We start from the raw sequence: 6000 nt of genomic DNA, 5'->3' as shown, positions 1-6000 counted from the left end.
TACTCCAGATTTATCACCAGTTGGCATTGGGTCCTTTAGTTTTGAGATGACATTACGGATGGTGTGTGGAGGCTTGTATGCAATGCCAATCCGTGAGCCACTTACTATCCTGCCAATCCTTTCAGAAAGGCCCGGGTAGTATGGCAGTACTCAGTGCCCAAGTGTGTCTGACTCCTTCCATTTTGTCGTTTTTGCTTCTTCCAATGTGGGGAGTATCCCCTTGTTGTACCCATTTTAGAGCAGGACTCCTCCAACTAATCTGATTTCTTTAATTTCCTCGGCTTTGGAAGATGACAGCGTCCATGTTCGAGCTGTTAGGGTCTGTGCTCCACTGCGTTTGTGGGAGATTGGGTTGCAGGAGTTAAAATCCAGTAATCTGATGGTGTGGGTTGGTTTCCTGCAAACTGAGGTCTTTAGGGAACAGTCAGGCTTACAGTGAACCTCCACATCCAAAAGGCCAATTTGGTTTCTTTTTCAATTTCGATTGTAAAGTTAATGTTGCGGAATACGTGGTATTGTCAGGTCAGGTCAGACAAGATGTGTGTCTTGCTTCAGGTACCATGCAAACATGTATTAACCTGTTCCATGGTCAGGTTGTCGGCAACTAAACCGTCTCCCCCACAAAATTTATTGGTAAACCCTACACTCCGGCTACCATAAAACCCTTCATTCTGCAAAACATACCAGAAGCATAAAAAAACGCTCTGAAACCCCACTCCATGGGAGTACCTCCTGTGCAGCTTCTCTTCGCAGGGCAGCTCACCAGATGACTGGATTGAGGCAAAGCCTTCGGGACCCCCAATCTTTGATGATAGGAGGAAAACCACAGGGTGACATTCCCGGGTCAGATTGCGGGAGAGTGTGTCAGGGTGGTGCTGAGGTGTCGTCCACCAGACGGCGGTCTCCTTGGGTTAACCTGAGGCGGTCCCTTCGGGTGGGTGCCTGGAATGTCCTGTTCCTAAGAGAGGATGATCACCTGTCCTTGTTATCATCTGAGCTCAAGCGTTTGGACATCTGTATTGCAGCACTCTCTGAGGTTCGCAGACCGGATTGCGGCAAGATCATGGTGTGTGGTTAGGCCTAAGTCAAATTTTTCACGGCGGCCGTGGGGTCTCCAAAATCTATGGCCACTAGCAATTATACGGCGGCTGCAGTATTTCCACGGTCACACCATGAAGCAGTCACATATGTTTTTATTTTTCGGGGAGCAGCACGGCGTATTTATAAATTGTGGAGACCGAAAACGTGGGGGTGCAGTACGGTCTTGATGTCACACGGTGACCTTAGGGCATTCCTGCGGCGGCCATATAATTTAAGGCAGACGCAAAGTAGCCTCAAGGTGCCCGCAAGGCGACCGCAGGGGGCCCACAGGGGGGCCCTAAGGCGAACATGCGGCCAGACGGACGGTAACGAGTTGGTTCTTTTTTTTTTACCAGTTATTTTGTTTCGGTTTGTCGAATTGCTACGGCAAACGTAGAAATGAAAAAGGTTATTACTCCGCGCTATAATTCCACGGCGACCCTACGGCCTGTAAAATATAGCCATACAGTGTAGGGCCACCCTGAGGCCACCTCAGAAACTCTGCGGCCGCCGCACGTTTCTGTCAATTCAGAGGGCATACGGCCGCCGTATCCTCGCCGAAGAGCAAATGTGACTTAGGCCTTACACCGACTGTTGGTCTGGTCGCTCAGATGGTTACCATGGCCAAGAGTTGCTGTACCTGTGTCCAATAAGCAGACTCCAATGATAATTAAGGTAACACCTGTGAACGAGCGTATGAGAGAAAGTATTTGTCACTCCTTGGGTGTCATTTCCCTGGTCTCTGCCGATGTTCCGACTGAGGCGAGTGATCTGTGCTTGATCAGTGCCGCAGGTGAGATACACTTCTAGTCTGGAGGGATTTCAATGCATCGACTGCAACCGATGGGGATGGTTATGAGACATGTGTATTGGTCTCCATGGGTCTGGAACTGTGAACCAGAATAGCACCAAGTTCCTTGACTTTGCAAGAAGTCATGGACTTAGGGTGGCTGGTTCATGGTTTCAGCGCTCACAAGCTCATCACTGGACTTTGTATTCAAATGCTGGCAGTGTGGCAAAGGAGAATGACCATGTGCTCATTGATGGTCACTGGAGATGATCCAAAACTGCAGGGACTACCGGGATGCTCATTTCCTCAATACTGACCACCTGCTTGTTGTAGCAACTCTGAAGTTGCACCTTAAATCCAGGAGAATGGTACCATCCCAGCTTTGGCTGGATGTGGGCAAGCTCAAGGATGAGAGGGAAGCTGAGGAATTTCCGAACAGGCTGAGTGGAGATTTGGAGGGTCTCGGTGCTTTGGGGGACCCCCAAGAGTTGTGGAGTGCCTGCAAGACCACCGTCCTTGATGTTGCCGGTAGATGTTTTGGAACTCACCAGAGGATGAAGAAGAATTTTGTCTCTCAAGAGATGCTGGATACGATTCCCCAGAGTCGCAGGGCCATGCTGAATGGCAGAGCTGAGCTGTTCAGAGCTGAGGCGTAAAACTGTACATGCACCAAGAGTGGACAAGGATGCCTGTGTGTGAGGAATCTGTGAGGGGGTAGAGCATCACCTGTGGTCAAGTGATTCTCATCCTGCTTACAGGGCAATTCGCACAATGCGTTCGTCCAAGCTCCTCCCTTGGTGTACTGCAGTTCGAGCAGAGAGTGGTTGGCTCTTGAGATAGGAGTCCGAAGTGAAGACCCGCTGGGCAAGTTACTTTGAGCGGTTGTATCAGGCTGATCCACCAGCTGTCGAGTTGGACATCAGGGGTGTTACAATCCCTATTGCTGACCCTCCAATCCACTGTGGCCCACCTTCGTTTGTGGAGAAACAGGCTGCGGTGAAAAGGTTGAAATGGGGTTAAGCTCCAGGGAACTGTGGCATCCATGCTGAACTTCAAGGCTGGTGGAAATGCTGCACTCGTGTCGATGCATGCAGTTCTGTGCTCTGCCTGGAACACAAGCATCATCCCAACTGACTGGAAGAGGGGCCTTGTTGTCCCGCTTTGGAAAGGGACGGGTGATCACCAAGACTGCAACAACAACCGAGGGGTGAAGCTGCTCTCAGTGCCGGCCAAGGTCTTTGCTTAGATAATTCTCGATAGGGTTCACCACCATCTGCTTGAGCACCAGCATCCATAGCAGTCAGGCTTTACACCAAAGAGGTCAATGATTGACCATATCCTTGCTCTTCGTGTCCTCACCGAACGCAGTCGAGAGTTTTGACAGGGGCTGCTTGCAGCCTTTGTTGATCTCTGTAAAGCATTTAATTCAGCGAATCGCGATGCCCTCTGGAGGATTGTTGCTCTTCGTGGGGTGTCACCAAAACTGATCGATCTGATGTCTGAACTATAATCTGGTATGAAGAGTGCTGTGAGATGTGGTGGTACCATCTTTGACTTATTTCCAGTCTTTACTGGAGTTCATCAGCGGTGTGTCCTGGCCCCCACATTTTTCAGCACTTGTATGGACTGGATTCTGGAGAGGATGTCAGAGAGATAAAGCTGTGGTGCATAATTTGGGAATGTCAAGATCTCTGACATTGATTTTGCAGATGATGCAGTCATCTTTCCGGAGACTGTAGATGTCCTTTTGGGGGCCCTCGAGGTGTTGAATGAGGATTCGGAGCCACTGGGATTATGGGTTTCCTGGGTCAAAACTAAGATCCAGGCTTTCAATGACATCATGGATGCTGCTATCATGTCTGTACCTGTTTTTGGTGAGGATGTTGAGGTCGCTGAGATATTCACTTACCTTGGCAGCGATATTCATGTCTCTGCTGGCTGTGAGTCAGAGGTCAAAATATGTCTGGGTCGGGCCTGGGGAGTCATGAATTCACTGGATCATGGGATGTGTCGCTGCCGGTACCTGTGTGGGAGGACTAAAGTCCGAGTCTTCAGGTCCTTAGTGCTTCCAGTCTTGCTCTATGGATGCGAGACTTGGACTCTGACCAGGGATCTGACAGACATTTAATTCCTTTGGTACTAGGTCTCTTTGGAGAATCCTTGGCTATCGCTGGTCGGACTTTGTGTTCAACGAGCGGTTGCTGAGAGAGACCCAAATGAGATTTGTTCCCTGCATAGTCCCTGAGCGTCAGCTGCGGCTGTATGGACATGTGGCTCATTTTCCTGACGCTGATCCTGCTCACCAGATTCTCTCAGCCAGGGAGCGTCATGAGTGGAGGAGGCAAACAGGCGAACCCAGTGCCTGGTGGTTGCAGCAGTTTGATCCGCATCTCAAGGAGATGGGGATGGGCCAGGCATCTGCCTGGGGGATGGTCAGACGATGGCCCCTGCATTACCGGCAGAAAGTGGAGGCAGCGATGCGCTGCCCTTGCGCATGCTCCCATACCTGACCTGGATACCTTACCAAGTTGCCCCAGTAGGTTGTCTACCATGTTTGTATGCACAATCGCGAAGGTGTCATCTACATATCTGTTCCAGTGCCGTGGGGCCAATTCTCATGAGACTAAAATATCCTTCATTCGATTTCCTCCATCACCAAATTAGCTAAAACAGCAGAGACTGGTGAACCAATAGGTGTGCCAAATATTTGGCGGTGGTGTGCACCATCATAGATGAAGGTCGTGCTATTCAGGCACATCTCCAACAAGCTCGCAATGTCTTTGGGTGTTAATTTGCTGTTTTGACAAGCCATTTTCCAATCGTTTGAATGTTTCAACCGGTCTAGTGTGACACTCACCGCAAGATCGACTTGGATGTTGGTGAAAGGGGAAACCACATCGAAAGATACCATCATCTCATCATCTTGGATTATAACCTCTCTTATCCTTTGGACAAACTCACAACTATTTTTAACCGTTTTATCAGTCTTTCCTTCAAGTCTGCCATTAATGCATGCGAGAAAGCCCAACAATCGGTAAAATGGTGCATTGACGAAGGACATGATGGGTCTCAGAGAGACATTGTCTTTGTTGATCTTGGGAAGACCATACAGTCTGGGTGCTGAACTATTGCTGCAGTCAAGCCACTTGCAGTCCTAGTTGCCCAGGCTGCCTGCTCGGTTTAGCATGGACAATCATGTGTTCAAGAACCGTTGTTGTTTTGGAGTTGGGTCATTAGGTAATTTTTGATAAGTTTTACCATCCTCCAGCAGTGATATGATTTTACCATGGTAAGATTCCTTCTCCATTACCACCACTGCATTACTACCACCCTGCATAAAGGGTACAAAAACAGATCCCTGCAACTACAGACCAATCAGCCTTCTCCCAATCATCAGCAAGGTTATGGAATCCATCATCGCTTCAGACATCAAATTCTTCCTCTTCTCCAATGGCTTGATTTCCGATCATCAATTTGGTTTCAGACCAGGTCACTCCTCTGTATCTCTTTGCTGATGACTCCACCCTCTGCCGTACCATCTGTCATCCCTCAGACTGGCAAGCTGCAGCCTCTTCGCTCACTACAGATCTGGGTAAAATCAAAAACTGGTCCAACACATGGAACATGTCTTTCAATCCAGACAAATCTCACACTCTCACTTTTTCTCTCTGAATGGACCATTTAGAAAACAATCCTCTGGAAGAAGTCCTTTCTTTCAAGCTGTTTACAACACATTTTTGATCATCGCCAATGTGCATAGCTTTGTTGCGGTTATTGTTTTGTACACATGGTTGCTGGCATGTGTAGTGTAGTGTCTGTGATGTTGGGTTTGCATCGTTCCTCGGTTGTGAATTGCATGTGTGGTGCGGAGACAATTCTGTGTGTAGTTTGTCCAATTTCCTGGTGTGTGTGTGTGTGTGTGTGTGTGTGTGTGTGTGTGTGTGTGTGTGTGTGTGTGTGTGTGTGTGTGTGTGTGTGTGTGTGTGTGTGTGTGTGTGTGTGTGTGTGTGTAACAGACTCAGGTGTCACCATCGCTTGGTCTGCTGCCATTCAGAGGAGGCGTTCAAACAGAGCCCCATCCCCGACTCCATAATGTTTGTCCTGTAAAATCTCTTCATCTTCGATGAGGT

This window comes from Eptatretus burgeri, chromosome 4 (assembly GCF_056783735.1).
Source record: "Eptatretus burgeri isolate ZD-2024b chromosome 4, Ebu_testis_v1, whole genome shotgun sequence".
Classification (NCBI taxonomy): domain Eukaryota; kingdom Metazoa; phylum Chordata; class Myxini; order Myxiniformes; family Myxinidae; genus Eptatretus; species Eptatretus burgeri.
Note: the sequence above shows the minus strand (reverse complement) of the source record.